At 37.9% G+C, this 25,019-nt stretch overlaps 1 non-coding gene across 1 annotated transcript; it reads right to left on the reverse strand.

Moving 5' to 3' along the window:
* Positions 1–13,780: 13,780 nt before the first annotated feature.
* Positions 13,781–13,861, reverse strand: TRNAL-CAA (transfer RNA leucine (anticodon CAA)). Its single transcript has one exon. It is a non-coding gene; the product is annotated as a tRNA-Leu (tRNA).
* Positions 13,862–25,019: the final 11,158 nt, after the last annotated feature.

Raw genomic sequence — 25,019 nt, forward strand, 5'->3', positions numbered from 1 at the left:
ATGTAACAAAAAAACAGTAAAATTATGCATGTTGGGACCCCTTTCAGATGTGAGCATCCCTTTGTGCCTGATAGTCAACAAAGGGTCTATGATAGTGCTGAAAGTAGGTACCATCCAGATCTTCTTGTATTAACCAGTCCTCTTCTTGCCTCTGCGCTGCTTGTTTGGATAGGTAGTCCGCCCGAGTGTTGCGCTCCCTGTATATATGTCGACAGTCAAATGTTTCAAAAGCATCTGTTAGTCTGAGTGCCTCATCCAGGATGTGTCTCAAAGAGAAAGCAGTGCAAGTTGATTTTCTTGTGAGCCAATTGCAAACAATCATGGAGTCACCAAACAGTTGTAATTTTGTGCAGCCTTTCTCTAGAGCAAAGGATATGAGGAGTTTTGCAGTGGAGAGTTCCGCAAAATTATTTGTGCCTCTTCCCAGGGGGATTTGGAGCGAGAAAGAATGGTTCTCTCGCAAGAAAAGGATGCCCCCCCCCCCCCCCCCACACACAGCCAACCTCTTGGGCTGAGCCATCAAAATAAGCCCAGGGGAAGGATTTGTCTATGAGTTCAGGGGTAATGGATCGAGGGGGGGCCGAAGGAGGATCATCAGGAATGAGAGCAAGGTCTGCAAAAATGTGGGCTATGGTGATCGGCCAGTGAGGGATTTTTTGGTCGAAAATTGCTCTATTTCTTGCGATCCAAATAGACCAACACATAAGGAGAGGAATGTTCTTGTCTTTTCCAGAGTGCTGTACCAGCCAGTTTTCCCATGCCTCAGCGATAGATTGGCCATGCCACTGGTGAAGGGAAGGGGAACGTGAAGAGAGGAGTGACCACAATTCTTGTATTGCCGGACAGGTAAGAAATAGGTGTTCTGTATCTTCCTCATTACATCTGCAGAGATGGCACCAGAAGGGGCCATAGAAGGACCTTTTTTTCAGGTTTGCCCAAGTAGGAATCTTGTTGGAGAGAATGGCCCACATGAGGAGCCGAGTTCTGGGGGCGACTTTAAGATGCCAGATTGTTTTCCACCATGGCTGAGAGATGTCTGGCTGGTGAGATTGCATAAGCTGCAAGTACCCTTCTTTTGGGGAGTATGTTCCTGATTTAGCTAGGGCCCAGACTATCTCATCTTCTCCCTCCGATATTCTGATGTGAGCTTGTGAGAGAGCCTCAGTGTAAGAATCCCATTCTTGTCTCCATTGTTCCGGAATGTGGAGATCATGGGAAGTCCTCCAGGCTTGATGGAGGAAGACAGAATTTTCTTGGTCTGCAATGTGGGCAATATGTGTGGCTCCTTGATCCCTTAGGTGTGTTAGAAGCTGCTCTGATAGTCTTTGCATGTTTCCACAACCAATCCAGGGGTCGACGCCAATGCAGACAGAGTTCCCCTGTTTAATTCTCCATGTCAGTCCCTCCCGGATTAGAGGAAGAGAATTTAGGACTGCTTTCCAGATGATGGAGTGATTACCTCTTCCCCTATGTTCCCTTCGGATCCAGCTGAAGATACTTTCCGGCGCAATATATTTTTCCATGACAACTTTCTGCCAGAGGCTATTTGATGTGAGGAGTTGCCAACCCATTTTTGCAGCGAGTGCATTTGCAAATAAATCTAATCTCTTAATTCCCCATCCTCCCCATTTTTTTGGTCTAGCTATAGAGTCCCATTTAACCCAGGCAAAGAGATTTCCTTGATTTGATCCCTTCCATAAGAATCTGCAGCAAATTTTTTGAAGCCTAGATAAGATCCCCCTTGGTATCCATGCCAGGGACATCCAGTACACCGGCGTTGCTTCCAGCACAGCTTTGATTAGAATGAGTCTGCATGCCCTTGTAAGGTATCTGTTATACCAGACATTGATTCTTTTCTCCACCTTAGAGATTAACCAAATCCAATCTGCTATTCTGTAACCTCCATGTTTTATCCTGAATCCCAGGTACTTCAGCCCTTCCTTCATGGGGTGGATTTGAAAAGGAAAACGATTTCTGGTGTACATGACTTCTTGTGGAGAACAATTGATCGCTGTAAGGGTAGATTTTTGAACATTTATTACCATCCCAGTTGCTTTCTGAAAGAGATCAAAAACCTGATGTAAGGCCGATGAATCGGCCATACCTCCATTTAAGAAGATCAGCACATCATCCACAAACAGTAGATGTGTAAGGAAGCAGTTGTCTGTGATTTTGATTCCTTTTATTCGTCCTCTTCTGTGTTCTGCTGCAATCAATCTACTTAGACCTTCCATGATGAGTAAAAAAAGGAGGGGTGATAGGGGGCAGCCTTGTCGGAGCCCTCTTTCAGCTGTGAAAAAAGGGGTGGGGGATCCATTAAGGAGGACACTGAAAGATACATCAGAGATGCAGCACATGATTCTTTTGATGAAGAGGAAAGGGAAACCCAGATGGGTGAGGAGCATTCTGATGTATAGAAGATTTACCCTATCAAAGGCTTTTGAGAGGTCCACCTTTAGGATCATTCCTTTCAGATTTTTGCATTTCATAGAGTGGAGTAGTTCTTGAGCAGTACCAATAGCTTCATGGATCTGGCGCTTATGGAGGAAAGCAAATTGTTCAGAGGATATGTTGGCCGAAAGGATGGGCTTGAGCCTGTTCGCTAGGATTTTGGCCAAGATCTTATAGAGACAGTTGCAGAGCGAGATAGGCCTGAAATCATTAAATGACACTGGCTTATCAGATTTTGGGATGAGTGCAATGAAGGTGGCTTTGATGCTAGAGGGGATAGATCCATTGCGACAGCAGTGGTTAATGGCTTTGAGAATGTCATTTCCAATAAGCTCAAAAAAGGCTGAAAAGAACTCAATAGTCCAGCCATCGGGACCCGGGCTTTTGTCCTTTTGGAAGCATTTGATAGTGGCTTCCAGTTCCTCCAAAGAGATATCTTTAGTCAGCTCCTCCGCCTCATCCTCATCCACAAATCTTGGGAACAGTTCTGCAACCCTCATTATTTCTAAGAGATTTGCTTGACCTGGAGCTTTGTATATATTCTTAAAGTGTGAGGAGGCAAGATATGCAAGTTCCCCTGGGCTGCTGACCTGATGTCCTTGTTCATCTTGCAGTTCCCAAATAGTGTTGATCGCCTTTCGCCCATTTGCAAAACGGTGGAAAAATTTTGAGTTTTCATCCCCCTCCTTGAGCCATATGGCTCTGCTCCTTAGTCGCCATGAGTCCTCCCTATCTCTGAGAATCTGGGTTCTCCTTTTGATTAGGTCTTCGTACAAGGACTTCTATTCTGGAGATAAATAAGTTCCATCTGAATTTGCTTCAAGGGCCTCAATTGCTTGTTCCGCCAGAGATAGAGTCTGATCATCCTGTTTTCTCTTTGTTTTCGCCCATTCTCTTGATTTTACTTTGATTTCTGAGAGGTTTCTAACCAAACCATTGGCTGGGTCCATATTCTCAGTAATTGGATGAGCATTCCAGAAATCCGATATCAATTTTAAGTAAGATGGTTCCCGAAGCCAAGTTGCATTGAATTTGAAAGGGGCATTTTGGGCCCGTTGTCTTGCTTCTATTTCCAGGAAAATGGGCCTATGGTCCGAGATCCCTCCACTTCCCACCCATTGACGAGCTCGAGGATATTGGGAACAGAGTCCTTCCTTCATGATGAATCGATCCAGCCTTCTCGCTAGGCTTTGATCCCCTGATCTGTTGTTCTTCCAAGTGTATTGGAGCTTTGCTGAAGGGAGATCAATCCAATGGTGATCTTCAAGCAGCTGCCCAAAGTAATCAGAGAGAGGATCAATTTGAGCTAGATGTCCCCAGGATTCTGAGAACCCTATTGAGAAATTTAAATCTCCACCCAGAATGATATTCTCAGCTTGAAGGATTGGGGAACCAAGGAGCTTTTGCCATAATAGCTCTCTGTTTGCGCAGGGGACATTTATTATTTTGAGATTTTCCTCCAAATCTCTCGAGAATATATCTGCCCCCAGAAAACCCCCTCCACCCCAGATGTTTTTTAACATAATAGATTTGTTCTTGAAGCCTATAGTTATGCCTCCTGAGCGGCCTGAAACATCAATGGCCGTGAAGGTCCACCCAGGCAGCCATGAACCCAGAATGGAGGATGCTGAGTCTGCTTTGCATAAAGTTTCTTGTAAGAAGATAATGTCCACAGGGTTTGAGAGTAAGAGTCGCTTCAGGGCCATTTTTTTATCTGGGCTGGCCAACCCTCTGCAGTTGAAGGACAAAATAATCATGGAGGGGGATGGGGGAGGGTATCTTGCGCTCTAAGGGCCCAGGGAAGAGTTTGTTGCTTGCCAAGGAGGATGTCTTCCTCCGCTTGTTTCTGTGCTATCGATCTTGAGGAGGGTCGGCCTCGCCCCTGCTTGGGTGAGAGGAGTTGGGGATCCACCGGCATCCCAATGGAGTCCGAGATTTTCAGCTTTGTGGACGATCGGGTAGGATATCTGGGGGCCGAGTTTACAGAGGGGGGCGGCGAGGGGAAAGAAGGGAGGGGGAAAGAGGGGGAGGAGGATAAAGATGGATGGCCTGTATGTCCGGGAATGGGGCAAGTAATATACAGTGAGCCGAGAGGGGGGAGGGATGAACAGGCCACCTTAACCAGGTCCTGGGCCGACGGGGATGAGGGAGGAGGGAGATTGATAGGGGGGGGGATGCCAGCAGAAGATAAACTCAACGATGCAAAAAGAGAAATAGAGGCAGACGATGAAGTGGACATGCCCGAGGAGAAGACCGCTCCCTTTGCAGCCTTTGAACGCGTCAGAGGAGGGGATGGAGGCCGGGGCGCTTTAGATGTCTGCTTCCTGCGGCGAGGAGCTGGGGGCGCTTCCACCGTATCCGAGTTGATGATGTTATCCGCTCTTGGTGCCACAGCAACCGGAGGGTCTGGCATCCCCTCAGAGGAGGGTATATCCTGGCCTGTAGCAGTCTGCTGAGTCTTCTGAAGGAGGGGGCAGTCCCTGAATAGATGTCCCACCTGGTGACACCTTCTGCATCTGTAGGGTATGCCCTCATAATCCAGCTTCTGCTTCCTAGAAGTGGCTTTCCATTGAATAGTGATATGTTCAGGCACGCCTCCCCTGGTATCCATGTGTACAAGTATCCTTGCGAAAGCCATAGAACCTGTTGAGATGTAGGATTTATCTGTTTCCATGAAGGTGCCAAGGGCATTCCCAATTCTTTTGAAGATATCTTCCGACCAGTACTGCAAAGGCAAGCCCGGAAGCCGAACCCAAACTGGTCCAATGCCTAAAAGCTCCGTCTCCGGGTCGAAAAGGGGCGTCCACCGTTTGAGGAGGACCGGGGCTTTCTCAAAATGCCAGAACGAGGAAAGAACCCAGCTCGTGTGGTCCGCCCTTGCAAATCTGAGCGCAAACCATCCTCGCACAAAAGTCTGGACCGATGGTATCTCCGCTAGATATTGCCCCCAAATCTCGGTCGCCCATTGCTTGATTTTTGCAGCCGTTGCGTGTCTGCCTCTAATCCGACCCACAAGGACACAGTCCGCCAGATCCATGGCGTCTCCCCACTGAATATCTTCTTCCAGCCGAAGAAAAACGTCCTCCGCAGTGGATTTGAAACAACGCTGCTTCTTGGCAGGGCGGGAGGACATACGGCCCGGATTTGCAGTGTCCTGGGAACCCACAGGGGGAGGAACGGGGGGAGGGGGAAAGGGGTTGGTCCCAAAAGAGGGGATGGCTTCAGGGAGGGGAGGGACCGCGTGGTAACTACCAGAGGGGGCAGAGGGACCCGAGGGAGGGTTTGAGATTGAGATGGGAGGGTTTGCCGTCGAGAGGGAGGGGAGCTCCAAAGAGGTAATCGGGGGAGGGGGATGGGAGGGTATGATCGGCGCTTGTGGGGAAGCACTAACCGGGGAAGATTGTAGACATTCCGCCAGAAACCCCAGTGAAGCTGGAGAGGGGACCGCGAAAGAGTTCCAGGAGGAGGGTTCTCCAGGGTAAAGGGAGGTGGGGAGCGACGGGTCGATAGAGGGCGACAGATGCTCCAAACTAGCAGATAAGTTCCCGCTGTGTAAACCCCCTGATGAAGCAAACGTGGAGTGCCAGATGGAGCTTTCCGCCAGCGGGGACTCCGAATAATCAACTTCCTCCGAATCCATGGTGACAGCTGCAGTTCCCTCCTCGGAATACAGGTAACCGCCTGAGAGAGAATGCCTCGAAACCAGGTAACCGCAGGGCGTCGGCACCGATAGCGGAGTAACCGTTTTGGGCTGAGACTGTTGAATATCTTGCTGCGGGTCACGTTCTCCAGCGGCTGTGAAAACGACGCCTTCGAGCTGTCGGCCAAGCTGTGGGGGGACTCCGTTCCAAAGCAGGGAGAGCAGTAAACCTGGAGGGAGTAAAAAACCAAGGTGAAAGAGCGTGAGCGCGGGGGGAGCCGGGGTAAAAAGGAAAGGGTGAGTCACGGGGCGCGGGGGACCCGAGAGCGGGCGCGAGAGCCAATAGCAAACCAGGTGAAAGTACAGGGGTACAGGTGGGGGTTTACAGAGCCGTGGGCCGGCCTGCAAACCCCGTCAGTAGGGTTTCATGGCCGTTCATGCAGAGCCCTCCATGCAGCTCCTACCATTTTTCTAATACATTCTAATTATCGCTTTCCATTAATTATAATTTGAATAATTTTCCAAAGCTTTTCCTTGCCTTACATTCTATCATCACTTTTCTATTTAGCTATAATTTGAATAACTATGTACAATGTAATATTAAGTTAGTTTACATTTCATTTTTATTTTTATGGATTAAAGTTAAGATTTATGCAAACTTACAATTTTATGAAGAAATAATGTATGATAAAGATATGTTTTTTTAAATCATTTTATTGAAAATTTCATAATAATGTTTTAATAAATTTTATATCAAAATTTAAATGACTATATTAACATTATCTAAATAACTTGTTTAATCTCTAAACCATAAATATATACTAAAATCATCTTCATTATAAATCTATACTATTTTCATTATAAACTTTTTATCCATCTCATTTTTTTCTCTCTAAATAACCTTAACTACATCATTCACCTTTAACTAAAATGTTTTTCTCAACATTATAATTACATTAAATCCATTAGTTTTGGATAAAACTTTCACATTTATATAAGGAATTGCCAAAAAAAAAAACAAAGATTTCTTTGAATTTTCTTGGAATTGAATAAATTGTTCCGTAACCTATTCTTAATTTGGTAAGGCTAATAACATCATTCATCTTTTAACACAAATGATTTTGTAACACTATAATTGCATTGAATGAATTATTTTTAAGATGAAACTTTCACATTTTTTTCAGATGTTACTTTAAAAAAAAAAAATCTCTTTAATTTTTTCTTGGAATTTAACAAGTTATTCCATAACCCATTCTTAAAATTATTTTAAATTCTTCTTGAAATTGAATGGGTTATTCTCTAACTCATTTTTAATTTGGTAAGATGAACACTTGTATGATTTGATTATATCTATATTGCATTTTCTAAACTTTCACATTTTTCTTAAAAATTATTATAAAAAACCTTTTAAATTCTTCTTGGAAGTGAACAAGTTGTTCCTTAACTTATTCATAATTTAGTAAGGTGAATAACAATATAACCTTCACAATTTTACACACACATCTTTTTAGTTTCTTATAAACTCTTTCTACATCTTCTCACACACACACACATTTCTTTTTAGTTTCTTATCAACTTTTTCTACATCCATCCCTACTTCTTTATTAACAATTCTCCACCTTATAGAATCTTAATTTACTTCTGGTATTGTCTCATTAATGGTTTTTTAGTTACATAGTGGAGCAAATTTACTATCAAGTTTGCATATAAAATTTCTATATAATACTTCTTTTATGTTTCTTTGTATAGTGTCAATTTGAAGGATGGTTAGCTCAATAAGTATGGCCCTAGATTTATTTAGTTAGCAACATTTTTCAGAAGATTGGCTTGAAAGGATTAATGTCTTGTCTATATATTGTTGTTATTTTGTAACTTTAGAGTTATTTGCCTCAAGCTCTACATTAATGTTTGAATACTATCACTTGACTTAGATTAATGATCTCATTAACACATGCCTTCTTCAAGTATTTCGCCATCACATATTTAGCCTTCGTCATTGCAAATATTTATTGTATTTGTTTCCTCAATCCTGAATACTCTTTGATGTGATGTGTCCACATTCATTCACTTTAATCACAAATAATTTTTTCTCACCCATGTTTTAGTTCCCAAGTCCTTTCTCTTTTCTTTGATTTTCATGTCTCTACCATATCTTGGAGATACACCTTCTCTGGAAAAATCATCTTCTTTGGATTTACCAGTAATTGTTGGTGCCATTAAACTCAATGGACTTGTTGTTCTGATTGGTGGGATTGCATCATTTTTCATGTGCCATGCTACCTCTCTTTCATTTGTTAGGTCTATTCTTACATATATTATTACTCTTCCCACCAATGCTTCTCTTGCTTTTAGTACTTTGGGGTTTACTTTTCCTTTTCACAACTTGTCACTCTTATTTTCAAACTTCTTTTTCTTTCTACCTTCCCCATCTTCATGCTTAGGTGGCTTTTTCAAATTTTAGGGTCTTCTCCATCATCATCATTGTCGTATAGAATCTCTTATACCTTAAATTGTTGTTGGAATCATTACTTATACAATTATTGTTGATCAAGGATTAGATGGTGTTGATGCTACTTTTAATAACGTGAGACTTATTAATGCAACTTAACTAGTGTAAATCCATCTTAACTCTAGTTTTATCCAACATTGAAAGGGATCAAGCAATTATTGAGTTTTAAATATTTTAATGCTTAAAAGGTTATAAGTTAATATAGATATATGTTGGTGTGTGTGCACACATGCACATTATATATGGATATTTCCAAGAAAGACCCCATGGGGAAAACTAAGGAACACTTTCTCACATTCATAGATGGCATTTCTAGTAAACCTTTCAACATAAACTATTGCACTTAACCCAAGGGAACTCTAACTCAATATCTACTACCATGGAACTAGAGAAATGCACAACAACATTGGTGACAACTAGTTGAACTAACCCCTTGGAATAAAATGTTTAGAAACATCTCATCCTACCCTCAAACAATTAAACTAGAGTGAGAATGTTGGTACATTGTCAATATAAATTAACTCACAAGGGGCAGACATGTCAAAAAATGAGATTTGAACTTAAGTGGGAAGGATAACTTCTATTCTTAACCACCCAAGTACACTCAGTTAACAAAAGCACATATATTAATTGATACTTGGTATTGTTTTTTTAATTTTTAATATGAATTTTATTTTGTTTTATAATTATTTGATTGATAAATACAAATATTACATGACATATTTATCATGTATTTTTTATTCTTTCAAAAATAATTTATTGGATCTAGAATAAGTACCATATTAGAGAGAGTTGGGCACATTGAGTTGTAAAATGTACTTTACTCCTCTCAACACAATTACTTTATGCCTTTAAACATATTTCAATAATACAAATCTATAAACCCTTTCCACCAAAGTAGTTTATAATAGAAAATTTTGTACCTCAAGTAAATCCATATATAGTTACTTTAAACATATTTCAATAATACAAATCTATAAACCCTATCCACCAAAGTAGTTTATAATAGAAAATTTTGTACCTCAAGTAAATCCATATATATAGTTACATGAAACAATTACATTTTCAAAATTCTTGTAAAAATGTCATTTTAAGGATAAAAATGTTATGGTAGTTAGTATTTTATTATATAAGTAGATTTATATACATCATGAAATTGTGCCTTATAATGAAAGGAAGCGCAGGTGTGGAGTATACTTCCTACATTAATTGATGATAGAAGAATGTACAAAAGCTTAGAGCACAACAGTTGCAAATAATTAACAAGCCATTAACAATATGATTTGGTATACTCATTGTATTATTCAACAACGAAACAATTATACTACATTTTAGTTTCTATGTACTTTCAACCAAAGTGGTCACCCAATAGACCAATGTACCAACTTTTAATGAAGTTATACCATACATTTTACAATAAAGTATCCATTAAATAAACTTTAATCATATGTACTAACATAGATAAATACGACTAATTACCTAAAAATATAAATTCATAACTATAAACTTGTAATTAGTTTTACTAAGAATAACTTAACTATTTTATAATTAAATGAAAGTTAATCATATTATATTTATAAATTTAATAATTAGTTTAAACAAAAACTTAAAATAACTTTTCCATTATATTTATCTTAGATGGTTGGGAGGAATATTGAGATGCATTAATATAAGGACTTTGAACCTTGTTATTAAAAATAAATATTCTCTCAAGAACATAAACATATATCTTCTTACTATAAAATATAAAGATATTTTCCATATTAAAAAACTTAGAATAAATTCTAACATATTTAATCTAAGTATTTTATAATTTAGTCAAAATTAATCGTAATTATATTTATAAATTTCAAAACTAAAATGAATCAAGAAAAAACAAAGGTTAGAAAAATCATAAACAAACCAAATGAAACAAAAACATGAATATATCTCTTTCTCACAGAAAATATAAAAATATTTTCCATATGAAAACCTTAAAATAAATTATATTATAATTACTCCATAATTAACTTAACTATTTTATAACTAAATCAAAATCAAACCTAATTATATGTGTAAATTTCAATTAAAAAATTAAAATGGATTGAGAAAGAAAACATGTCAAGAAAAATCGTGAAGAAACCAAATAAAACAAAAAAATTAATATATATTTCCTCTTATATAAATATATTTTATACATTAAAAAAATTAAAAATAAGTTCCATCATAATTAACTGAACTATTTTATAAATAAGTCAAACTTAACGCTAATTACATCAAAGGTGTTCCTATGCTAGCTTGGACTCGTCATATTTATCCAATCACATTCTTCGAATTTCGTCTTCCTCTGTGCAATATTTTTTTACCACGTGGAACAGATCACTCGTAACTTGTTGCGGAAGCTTCGACTTGGTTTTCTGAGTTGTTTGATTGAGCCACAGTGCCAGCGTTGCTTTCTTAGATTGAGTGCACACTTAAGCCAAATGGCATCCCAATAATGTTGGTCTCCCTGTGGCATTCCAACATGGAAAAGCCCTGCAACCTCATGCCTTCTCTGAGCGTTGTGGTGGCCCTTGCCCCTGACATTGAATCATAGCTATGCGATTTTAATCCCAATGTAAAAGACATCAACGAATGTAAACACCATATTTATGTGCAAATTGGGGGTAACAGTAACAACACAGTCAATGCAGATGTTGAAGCAAAACCTTATCTCAATCCATAACACCACAACTCCACACTGGTTATGATTGGCAATGACACTCCTCAAGTTCGCCCCCTGCCATGCGCTTGGATTTATGCACATTTTTTCTGATGGAGATAACATCACAAGGAGACCAGATTCAATATTTCATCTTCCCTTCACTAGCAGCAGAAGAAGAGGAGAAAGAGCTTGTCATGCAAGAAATTGAGATGCAGGGCAAGCAATTGGGAAGAATATATATATATATATATATATATATATATATATATATATATTCGATTTCAATGACCCAAATGACTCGAGCTCTGTTGTTACATTGACCCTTGAGAGATAATTTACTCTCCCCATTGACTTCTACAAAATATACCCATGTATTTTATTTTTTCTTCTCCTCTTTCATCATCTTGGATAAGTCTATTGGAGTATTTATATAAAGGGTAATTTGAATGGATTCACAGGTATTGGGAGTGGAAACCCATTTCTTGGGGGATGGGATAAAGAGAGATTACGAAAATGCTGGAGCCACGTTTCAACGGGAAATGTCCTATGTGTTTCATGATATTCGCAACATTGTCCAGCCTTACTTGGATGACCTTCCCACTCATTCTCGTAAGCGCCAAGATCACCCAGACCATCTTCGGCAGATTTTTCTACGCTGCAGACACTATAACATTCGGTTAAATCCGCACAAATGTGTTTTCTACATGGAATCAGGATGACTCCTTAGCTTCATCATTTCCAAGGACGGTATTCGCCTGGATCCATTAAAAGTCGAGGCCATTGTAAATTTACCCCCTCCATCCTCACTGCACCAACTCCAGAGCCTGCAAGGAAAGGCCAACTTTCTCCGTCGTTTTATACCCAACTATGTTGGGCTAGCCACAGGATTTACCCGATTGCTTAAACAAGGAATGCCCTTTGTATGGGATGAGGTGGCCCAAAAATCCTTTGACGATCTCAAGGCCGTCCTCATAAATGCTCCTTTGTTGCACCAGTCAGACTATTATCGAGATTACTTCCTTTACCTAGTCGCGACCCCTAGCACCATTGCTATGGTCATGGTCTAAGACGACGACGAAGGTAGCGAACATGTAATCTACTACCTTAGTCGGAATCTCCTCGCCACTGAAACGTGTTATGCACATGTCGAGAAGTTGGTTTTGGCTGTCGTTCAGGCTGTTCAACACTTTCAACACTATATCCTTTTACGTACGACTACAATGATTTCTGAATGCAACCCTATGACCTATATACTGACTTGTCAGTTGCTGGAGGGCAAGTATTCTAAATGGATTGTCATCTTGCAAGAATTCGATTTGGTCTTCACTACGGCCAAATCTAAGAAGTCACGTGTTTTCGCCAAATTGATTTGTTCCGCATTGACCAAGGATGATCTCCGAAGGATTCGGTATCACTCCCTAAAAAAAGTATCCAAAGTTTTTTTCGTAGATATGATTCAAAATCCACGATCAATTCGGTTTTGGTCATGAATTGGTGGAAACCATTGTCTCTTAGACATAGACATATCGAGCATTTCAAACGCATTCAAGCGATTGGTATCCAATTGGAACGTATGCAGCCATATTTTCCTATATATTCATATAACCGTTGGTTGACCGAAAATTCGAGAGAAAGGGTTGACCGCTTCCAATCGTTAATTCATCGCCAAAGATGGCTCGGAACCAATAGGTTATTATCTAATGAATCTTTTCTTTATAATACTCTATTCGAGAGTTATCAATATTTATCAAATCTGTTCCTATCTAACAGAATGTTATTGGATCAAATTACAAAGACATTGTTGGAGAATAAATGGCTTTTTCCCAATGAAATTGAACACTCAATTCATACAACAGGATTAAGATTTGATATCAGCTGGGAGAATATGGAATGAAGTAAAAGAAAATTGACCGGGCAGTAGGGTCGTGGGAATCAATGAGAGGTTCTACATATGCTCCAATTTAAGATCCTATAAAGACTTGATAGATCTTTAATTTGAGGTTCCTCACTCCGAGATCTCGACCATGTAAGAGTAAGCATAGTCTAATAATATCTCATTAAGTTAACTAGACTATGCTTACTCCTTATTTCCTCGATTTCGGTTCTAGCATTATTTTTTTTCCACACTATTTGAAGAGAGGAAAGGATAGAGTCACAGGATCCGACATGGATATAGTTGGTGAGGTTCGGTCGTAACTCCCGTATATTGCAAGATCTTGATAGAGGTGGTATCTGGTCAATCTATGTATCGATCTTCTCAATCTGTGTCCTTAATGAAATATACCTCATAATACGAGGGTGTATTCGGAATGGACTCCTCATTAGGTAGAGAAGATCTGATCCTACCTGTGATCCACTGTCCTATTCCAACAGCGTTAACTTGTAGGTAATCGATCGTCGGAATACCTCGTATCAACAGAGAATCTATCTCAATCTATTGAGATACTCTACGAGATTTGCCATAATATTGCTCATTCAATAAGCATGAGCAATATTATGCCTTGAAGAGGACTCGAACCTCCACGCTCTTAAGCACGAGATTTTGAGTCTCGCGTGTCTACCATTTCACCATCAAGGCATCCCAAAAGGAAATTCTATTCCATTCATATATATATATGAAAAATATCCTGATCTATGAATGAACATATGTTAGAGATAGCGTATTCGAGTATTGATATACGATTGGTCATATAGGTTCATCATAAAAAAAATTTTATCTGGAGGAGATTTCCTATAAAACAAGACGACTGAATGAACATCCTTTATTTTTCAATTCAATACAAACCTAAAGAATTGAATATGGTACAAAATAAAAAATATTTTCAAAAACTTTAACTTTTTTCCGTAAAAGTGATGTCTTGGTCCGAGTGGAGGTAGGGGTAACAGTCCTTTTCTTTCTCTTTTCCACATGTCCATAGAAACATTTATAAAAAATAAAGATAGATATCTATTCAATCTATTTTATTAGAGAGGTAATAATTTGTAAAATTAATCGCACTTCTTCCCTTCATAAGGGGTCCATTGATGAAAAGAGACTGGAAAAAGTAAAGTTCGGACCCAATTCCTACAGTTATGGATATAAGCACAATCCAAATTCCTGGAGAGTTATACATTTGTGTATCTATGAGATCATTTACTATTTCTTGAAGCTAAATCTTTCCCCTGGATAGACCATATAGCCAGAAAGACCATAAACCAGAATGGAAAAAAAGCAAATGAAACTCTTTCAAACGATCTCAGGGTATAATTGAAAATGAAGTTTTCACTTTGTACATGTCAGATCATGAATTAGTAATTTATTTCAATCTCCGAAAGAGTAGAAAAAGTTTCTAACTTCCAAGTTTAGGAGATTTACATAATCTCATGAATAGGATCGAATATTCCTCCATAATCTATCTCCTTTTTCCTTAAGGAAGCCTTCCCAAGAGGACTTAGATCTATCTATGATTTATGCTTTTTTCTTTTTATTTTTTCTCTTTTGTTCCGATAAACATATTGTCCGATCTGAACGGGAATCAATTTCTAATTTATCAGAATATATAAATCCACTATATAGATAGGTAGATCTCGATCCTGTTTATGAGTTAACGAAAATGTGCAAAAGCTCTATTGGCTTCTGCCATTCTATGAGTCTCTTCCTTTTTGCGTATAGCATTGCCATTCCCTCTAGCAGCATCCATTAATTCGTGACTCAATTTGAAATTCATATTTCGACCCGGACGTTTTCGAGATGCCCCTAATAACCAACGAATGGCAAGTACTTTTCCTTGGGTTGATCTTATCTCAGTGGGAACTCGATAAGTCGATCCACCCACACGTCTTGCTTTTACTGTTACATTGGGAGTTACTCTACGTATTGCTTGGCGTAGAACAGATAGTGGATTTTTATCCGTCTTTTGTTGAATCTTTTTGATGGCTCGATAAAGAATTCGATAAGCCAATGATTTTTTTCCGTTTTTAAGAATACGGTTAACCACCATGTTAACTAATCGATTATGATAAATAGGATCGGATTTTGCAGTTTTTTTTTCTGCAGTACTTCGCCGTGACATGAGTGTGAAAAAGGTTCAAGAATCTATTTCATAAAGGCTGAAAATAATTTATTTTTGCTTTTTTACTCCATATTGTAGGGTGGATCTCTAAAGGTATGAAAGATCTCCCTCCAAACCGTACATACGACTTTCGTCGAATACGGCTTTCCACATTATTATATCTGCATAGATGAGATATATTCTTTATGCATATAATTCTGTTTACTCACTCTCAATTGAGTATCCGTTCCCTTTCTTTCTTTTGCTATGATTGGAAATCCTGTATTTTACATATCTATACGATCAAGTCCTTAGGTTTACAAAATAGTGTATAAAAAAGTGTTTCAAATCATTGCTATTTGACTTGAACCCGTTCTAATAAGGTCAAGGTATTTTTGAATTTTCTGTTGAAACAATCAGGGAAAACTTCGAAAATGATTTCGATATTGAACCTTGGACATATAATAGTTCCAATGAAAAATAAGATCGTGTTTTTTTTTTTCACGGTAGCCTGCTCTAGTCCCCTTACAAAACGTTCGTTATTAGGTTAGCTATATACTTAACATGTTCCTAGCAATTCACATGGCATCATCATGAAATGATACAAGTATTAGATAAGTAAGAATATACAACGCACTAGAACGCCCTTGTTGACGATCTTTTACTTCGGCAGCATCTAGGGTTCCTCGAACAATGTGATATCTCACACCGGGTAAATCTTTAACCCTTCCTCCTCTTACTAATACTACAGAATGTTCTTGTAAATTATGGTCAATACCTGGTATATAAGCAGTGATTTCAAATCCAGAGGTTAATCGTACTCTGGCAACTTTATGTAAGGCAGAGTTTGGTTTTTTGGGGGTGATAGTGGAAAAGTTGACAGATAAGTTTTCTTCACTGTCACTCTACAAAACCGTACATGAGATTTGCACCTCATACGGCTTCTCATTCAATTTTTTTTTTGTTTCGAAGTAAGATAAATTGGATTATTCTCGTTGTTCGATAATATTAATATTCCCTTCCTTTATACATTATGTCTCAAAGAGTAACTGGAACCAATTAAGTCAAACACATTTTCGTATTCTAACCAAACACTAATGAATCCTATTTGTCCTTTTCGGTCAAAAATATTATGCAAAATATTCGGGATTCCCTCTTCCTTCTCTATTCCCATCCTATAAGTACAGTGCCTGAAGAAATACTCTTTTTGTATGAATCGACATTATTACATGCTAATTCCTTCTTGATATCTCGATATATCATTCCTCCAAATCACAAATTGGATTCGAAATTGGATAAACGGTATCAAGCTGCTGAATTAGCGCTATTACAAAATACATGTATAAGAATGTGTATGCCCATACCACGAATTGTAGAGAAACCAGACAATTCGAATCAGATACGACGTATGCGCGAGCTACAACCCGACTTAGCCATCACCGGAATGGCTCATGCTAACCCGTTAGGGGCGAGAGGAATTGGTACTAAATGGTCAGTTGAATTTACTTTTGCCCAGATTCATGGATTTGCCAATGCGAGAGATGTACTCGAATTGGTTACCCGACCTCTACGACGTAACGAAAATTTAGATAACTTGGATCGGACCACCCTGGTTCGAAAGAACAACGAGTTATATACCAGTACTCCTGTTAAATAAGATAACAAATAATATATATTAATAGCATATGCAATATCCAGATATTATAATATTTCTTATAAATCAATTATGTTAAATCGAATATTTATTTATATAATATAAAAACTATTTCTATACTTAGAAATAATATATATGATAAAATCATAAATTTATCAAAATAATTCTTTGATCAAGATCAAAGGGAGTTTTAATATGATAAAAGTACTTGGTCTACTATTGGGTCCATTATCCTCATGGGTAGAAGTTTCAGGTCCGATCATCATATTTGGGCTATATTATGGATTTCTTGCTACATTGCCTTTTGGTCCCTCTAAAATCTATTCCACGAGATCCTTCCTTTTGGGAAAACCTGGCTATGGTATAATAGCCATAAGTGGTTCTATTACGGGACAATTAATAGGATTTTTGTCCATGTATTATTCGCCCATCTATGCAACGCTGTGGAAACCTTATGCAATAACTTTATTAGTCGTACCATATATGTTCTTTCGTTTTTTCCAAATTATGGACAAACCTTCAAGTTCTGAATCTCCGCACCTCATGAATTCGATCAACAATCCAAAAGCTCTAAGTCTATTTATGGATGGTCTAATTCTTCAATTGTTGAATCCCATTCTTTTAGCAAATCTCGTATTAACAAGACTGGTGAACCTCTTTCTTTTTCGTTACAGCCCTAATATATCCTTTATGATAAGTGGTCTTTGCGGTTGGTTGGGCGGTCATATTCTATTAACAATTTTTATAAAATGGGTATCTTTCCGTATAGATCGTAATTCACTTATCGATAATACTTTATTAAGGCGTTATATCAATCGAACCTTTAGTTTACTTATTCTTTGTTATTGTTCGTTCTATTTGGGTAGAGCCCCATTACCTTTTCTTAAAGGTAAAAATTATGAAGACAACAATGGCCGCTCTGTGACTATGGCTAGAGATGACCGCTCCGTGGCTATGGCTAGAAAAAACCGCTCTGTGGCTATAGATCCACAAAAACTTCAAGAACTTATAAAAGAAGAAAAGTTCTTCCGGCAGCAACCATGGCCCATTATGTGCTTTGATCATAATAGGGTTTATCAACCGATACGATATATTGGAAATAGCCCATTTACTCGCCTAGGTCCTGTGAGGACCGAAGTCTCTCAATATTTTTTTGGCGCATACTCAAGTGATGGAAAAAAAAGAATCTCTTTTACGTTTTTACCTAGTGTATTGGTCCTTGGGGAAAAGCTCGTCGGTGGATATAGAGATTTTTTATATACTTCTTGCTCATCTGAGGATCCTTATTATAGATGGAATCATACCGTGAAAAGAAAAAGAGATTCTTTAGGGAATGAATTTTCGGATCGAGTGAAAGCTCTAAGCCATGGATCTCCCGCTGAAAATGTTATAGAAAGGAGAGTGAAATTCTCCAATTCTAAGGGGGATTCTTTTACTGAAATGTATGATCCATTCCTTAATGGGGCATTCCGTGGAACAATAAACCAATTTGAGTCCCCCCAAATGCTGAACGATTCGATCATTTCGAATCTTTCGGATTTCATAGAGATATTTATGAGAGACCCTAAAGAGGGATTCCCGAATGATCCACTTGGGTATGGGTACCATATCTCTTATCTTTGGCAGGAATTGGAACACGAAAGCTTTCCACTACCCTGGGAGCCCTTACCTACATATACTGTTCGTTCGCTTGTCCCGGTCACTATATCCTCTAATCCCGGAACTCCTCAACCCAAATATGCTTTAAATAGATTAAAAATGAAAAAGATCTCTTATCTGATCCAGACCCCAGAAATCCAACCACCATATTGGTTGTGGATAGCCTGGAGATCATCCATTATACATGTCCCAGTGCAAGTAGCTAGATGTTATGGAGATATCTACACAAACTTTTTAGTTTATGTTTACGGCCGATTTGACCGTCTTATAAAACCTTCGGCCTCAGGTATCATAAGAATGGATGCGATTTCTTGTCTGTTTAAGAAGGAATATCTTTTCGTTTACGAGAATTTGTGTTTCCTTTTCGAGTGTTTGGCGCAATATGAGTGGACAATACTACTAATATCTCGCGCGGGTATACCTCGGGATAAGCGTTATTCAATGGAAAAGAAAGATTTTATTTCCCTTTACAGGGAAATACTATTAAATGAACCTCTCCAAATTAGAGAAATTCGGAAACATGTGCCTCGATGGTCATCTGGTTTGATGATAGGTGAATATGATGACGTAGACCCAGTTCTATTATCATCGAATAGGATTCTTTCAAGAAAGGTCAAAGATACAATGACCTTTGATATTGGGCAAAGACGAATAGGAGTAGTTCAAAACCGTTATTCTGCCGAGGCAGATTATCGTCGGAACTTAATCCAAGGATCCATACGTGCTAAAAGACGGAAAATTATGATATGGAAGAGGATACAACCGAATGTACATTCCCTTTTCTTTTTGAAAAGAAAAGAAATACCCGCTTATCCTAAAGATTATTATGACACGTCCGATTCTGGTAGAGTGGATAAGGAACAAATCGGGGAAGAAGTTAGGGAAAAAATCCAGAGAGTCGAAGATCCATTATCCCAACAGACAATTGCTGAGTCCTTATGTTTAACGTGGCCAGAATTGCACTATTTAAGAGGTTTATTATTAATGGCTCAATCAAATATTAGAAAAAATATTATATTACCATCACTTATTATAGCCAAAAATATGGGTCGTATTTTATTATTTCAAGTCCCCGAATTTTACAAAGATTGGGAAGAAATGAGGAGAGAAATGCATGTCATATGTGCTTCTGATGGTACCGAATTGTCTGAAACAACATTCCCAGACAAATGGGAAACACAAGGTATGCAGATAAAGCTTCTATTTCCTTTTCGTTTGAAGCCTTGGCATAGATCCAAACCCCAATCTGCAAAAAGATTGCGTTGGAGTTATTTAACGACCTTTGGATTAGAAACTGACATACCTTTCGGTGATCCAACCTCAAATATAGGAATTTTTTCCAAATTTTTAAAACCCATCTTCAAAAAAGTGAAGAGACGATTGATGGGATCTACAGGAATAAGACGCGTTCCACGAGTTGGATATATAGACAAGAGTGAACTTAATGACCGGATACAAAATAAATTACTAAGTGAGACTACCCCTATGGGTAGTGCAAATGATTCATCCGAAGTTAATGATCAATTTGGATATGAAACCCAAACAATTAATGTGAAAGATCAAGATGATTGGACGACCACAATGAAAGAGCGGATCGAATCTATCGCGATCATAAATAGCTCTCCTATAACTGGAATGTCTCTGGTGGATTCAGAGATTCATACCGGATCGAAGGGAAGTTTTAACATATTGGGATCAACATTAAAAAAACGATTGGTTCAGATTCGGCGAATACCTGGTTTATTTCGAAATAAAAGTGTACAATTAATCCGAAAAAGGTTCTATTCAATTAAATTTTTTATCAAAAGAATGGACCGAAGAATGGACCGAGATCTCTTACCAAGTTTTATTAATTTCATTGCGTCAAATATCAAATTTTGGATTCAATCCGCTTGGATTCGATCCACGAGGAATATAACAACAATTTACGGACGAATATTCATTATCAATAAAGATATTTCAAGAATCAATAGAGGTAAAATTACCAACTACTATTCAATCAACGAAAAAATACAAGATTTTGAAATTCGTCCTGATCGAAACATGTTCTCAATGTCCCAAGCATATATATTTCACAAGATATGGCAGATAAGGGCATTAGATATACAAAGAATATTGGATCACGAAAAACCACAAGATCTGAAAGAGAATGACTGGAAACAATGGTTGAGATGTTTTGACCGGTACAATTTATCCCCACAGATATGGTCTAGGATAAACCCAAATAAATGTAGAAATATAGTAAATAAGCAATGTACGTGTTATGAAGAACGATTCGTTCCTTATGAACAACAAGAAGATTCTATATTTGCGACTGTGATGGAACCTTTTTTGGGACTACTTCGGAAAATGAACAAACGTTACAGATACGATCTCTTATCATATAGTTATCTCAATTCTACAAAAGATTTGGATATTCTCAATTCTCCAGATATTCCCGGACCACCAGTACAACCTGCTATACCAGATGAGCGGGATATTACCGATCGTGAAGGAATTCTCAAGGAAAAGTTTATTAATGATATTATCGAGGAGGATTGGAAGGGTACCGATTTCAATATCGTGAATGGTTCTCGTTCTACTGTTGATATTTACGATGCTATACGTTCTTGTGATTACGATCATACAACAAGTATTGACAGGCAAAAGAAAAAGACTGATCTTATTACGAATCAGCAGGGGATTGACGAGACGCGAAGAGAAAATGTTGGCATTATGGATTCTCCGAAAATCGAGAAGAGAATATCCCAATTAGATCTCAATTTCTGGTTATTCCCGGAACTTTCGGGAATAAAGAACATATATTATGAAACTAAATCGAAATTCATACCAGGAAATTCACTTTTACGGGAAGAACGAGAGCGGAAAAAGATAGAGGAAGAAGAACGGAAGGAAACAACAAATGTTCTAGAACAAATAATAGGTATTAGATCAAATGTTAAGAACAAACAAGTAGAAGATGGTCAAGATAAAAATGGTCAAGTAGAACATCAAGATGGTCAAGTAGAAGATCAAGATGGTCAAGATCAAGATGGTCAAGTAGAAGATCAACAAACTGATGGAAAGAAAAAAACTAATAAAGGTCTTTTTCAATGCAAAGTAGTAGACGTTCTAGGGAAAAAACGTTTCTTCTATCTGGCGAATATTTGCAGGGTTATGTCCGGAATGAAGGATCCGGGAACATATCTTCGGATCCAAGAGAGAAATATTGACCTTAGTCTAATGGCCTTTTGCATTGCTATTCAGAAGAATAGCAGTGCAAATAAAATATCGAAAGAACTTGCTCTTCAGAGGAATGTTCGGGGAAAGGTACGCAATGACAATGAAATAAGGGAAGATAAAAAAATAATGGTCTTCCAACCATATCGTTTATCAAGCATAGTGGATGACCAATTCCTGATGTATAAAATCGTAAGTATTTCATTGAAGTTAAAAAAAAGAGCCGGAGAATGGATAGATGGAGATTTTTATGATGGATCTGTGCAACGCGGGAAAATTCTGGGGGATGAAAAAAATATTTTTAGTTCCCTCAATTTAGAAGATATTTTGCTTCCAAAACGTCGTAGAGAATTTCGAATCTTGAATCGGTTTGATCTGGAGAACGATCATGTAGGATTTTCCAATGGAAAAGACATACAAAATGATGAAGAACTCATGGGAAGAGACCAACATCTTAGCGTAGATACAACACAAATAATTAAACGTTTTCTTTGGCCTAGTTATCGATTAGAGGATATTATTTGCATGAATAGATATTGGTTCAATACAAATGATGGGAGTCAATCCGCAATGTTGAGAATACGTATGTATCCCCTAACTGTCAATTGATAAATTTTTTGCTTCAATTCCGTTTTCGTAAAAAAAAAAGAATGGATTGATTCAATGGAGTTTCAGGATATGGCAAAAATTGAACCAATCTGTTCGTTCTGTTTCATCAATGTGAAAAGATTCTACATCTCGTATCATATTTTGCCATAGGTTAAAACCAGATGTTCGTCCAAGAAGATAGGAAGAATACGGAACGAATCAGAATTATTATATGAACCATGAAAATGAAAGAATGGATCTAATTCTTTTTTCTGACTCGAAAAAAAATTAAGCCCTGGAAAAATTTGTGTTTTTTTTATGATCAATAATTTGTCCATTAGTTCATCTCTGATTCCCGATAAACAGAGAGGATCTGTTGAATCTCAGGTATTTTATTTAACCAATCGGGTCCTAAGACTTACCCAGCATCTGCAATTGCACGGAAGAGACTATTCATCCCAAAGGGGTTTGTGGAAAATTTTGAGCAAACGTAAGCAACTTCTGGTTTATCTATCCAAGAGGGATAAACTTCGTTACGATGATTTAATTGGTCAATTGGGTATCCGTGGGCTAAAAACCCGTTAATTTCGAAGTTTTCAATTCCAATCCAATTTTTAGAGATCCAGGATCCAGTCGTTCTTTTTTCTTTTTATTTTTCTCATTTAGAAAACGAATCGAAGAGGGGTTACACATGATCATGCTTGCTGAAAGACCCCCTGATGGTAAGTATGGGTCCTCATTATCCATCGATACACGTTGTTCTTCGACTTATTGCTAGATGGTAAAGTTTTATTGGCTGTGAACCTCTATCAGATTATTTACATAGGGGGGGTAGGAAGCAAATTGTTTAGAACCGAACAATATCTCCCCTATGTAACGCAATGGGATTATTGCGCTACTATGTTCGCAGAGGCAATAAAGGTAAATGCGCCGAAAAGATCGATCGGGAAATATGTATCCCAAAGGGCTAGCTATAGCAGAGTGATTATGCTAAAGTTGGGTCGTATAGTTTTTTTTTATAGCCTGGTTTTTTTCATGGCGAATATCGATGCTCAAACTTTTTATTCTTATATTTAAAACTCCATTCTCTTCTATTTTTGGAGATAGGGACATGATATATGATCTATTTCTGCTACAGGTATGCGAATGATGCATAATCATTATATCACATGAATCGTTTACCTATGACTATTAAATCTCCCTATAAAAAACGGATCTCCCATCCTCGATTTCGTGGATGAATACACTTCGGATTCTTTCAAAGTATTGCTTGTGGAGTATGCGTTTATGCCTGATTAATCCACCCGTTGTTGATTGGAAAAACGAACGATTGGTAATTTATAGTATTTATTCTGGAATTTGCATCTTTCGTGGAAATTGTGTTGAGTATTGTTCATCAAATTTTCTTTTTATGATTGAAAGAATATGAACTCCCGACCTATGTATGATCGTCATGAATGAAATTATGATTATATTGCTCCGGGACATTTACCAATATCGGTGATCGAAGATTCGAGAATTAAAACAATTCAAAGTTTAACTTGTCTGTCCGAAGGAACTATGGACGAACATTCTGACCGATTAAAGAATTTCTACCAATTCTTCAGATTCAGTTTGGATTCGATCAGAGAGGACTGATGGGTCGAGACCATACCTTTTTTCCGGATGGATCATAAATAAGGATCAGGATATTTATAATTTGATTAAGAATGTCACATGTATTATTGATCAGAGTCTATTATCAACCAACGGAATTATAGACCAGTTCATGTAATTCCCAGATCCATTGAAATACAAATATTTCAATCCGATTAGGTATGTGGATAAGGTCACTTTTTTTTTTTAGTGAATGCGATCATGAGTCAGAATATTGGAAATTCTCGCGCACATAATGAATCCACCTGGATATCTTTTTCGTCTAATAAGTATGATGAGAAGTATAATTCTATTCCTGATCTTATAATAGAAGATCATTAGATAATGGAAAATAAAAAACTAAATATAACTTTTGTATCTGAGAAGATAAAGGTATAAGGGGTTGATCTATTATGCTCGAGCATACACTTATTCGAGTTCGAGGTGCTTTCTTCATTATCTATTGGTATTACGAGTCGAAACATGGTTAGAGCACTTATGTGTCGCCAATACTGCATACGGTCGATTCAAATTCAGTAGCATATTCGGATTATCTTAAAATATAGCCGGCCAGGGGCATCTTATCGATCTTTGTTATAGCTATTGTAGACGCTGAAACAGCTATTTTATCAGCTACTGACATCGTATCATATAATCAATTCGTATCGATCAATTTCATTTGTCGAAATGGTGATGAAGTATCGTATATCGGTATATCTATACCTTATAAAAAAATAAGGTATATCTCAGAAGATATATCTATTCTATATGACCAGAATCTATCAAAATCTCTATAGTATTACGGTCGATCAAAAACATGATTGAAAGGGTTCCCGATGAATTCTACAGCGACGAAGCTCTCACGGGTCGTAGACAGTTTCTCTGCATAGTGCTTGTCACACGCTATCGAATCCTTGTTCAAGAGGAGATCACAACCAGGGTCTCATTGA

The sequence above is a fragment of the Pinus tabuliformis genome, chromosome X, assembly GCF_031772625.1.
Source record: "Pinus tabuliformis cultivar Carrire ecotype Pingquan chromosome X, CPIR1, whole genome shotgun sequence".
NCBI lineage: Eukaryota > Viridiplantae > Streptophyta > Pinopsida > Pinales > Pinaceae > Pinus > Pinus tabuliformis.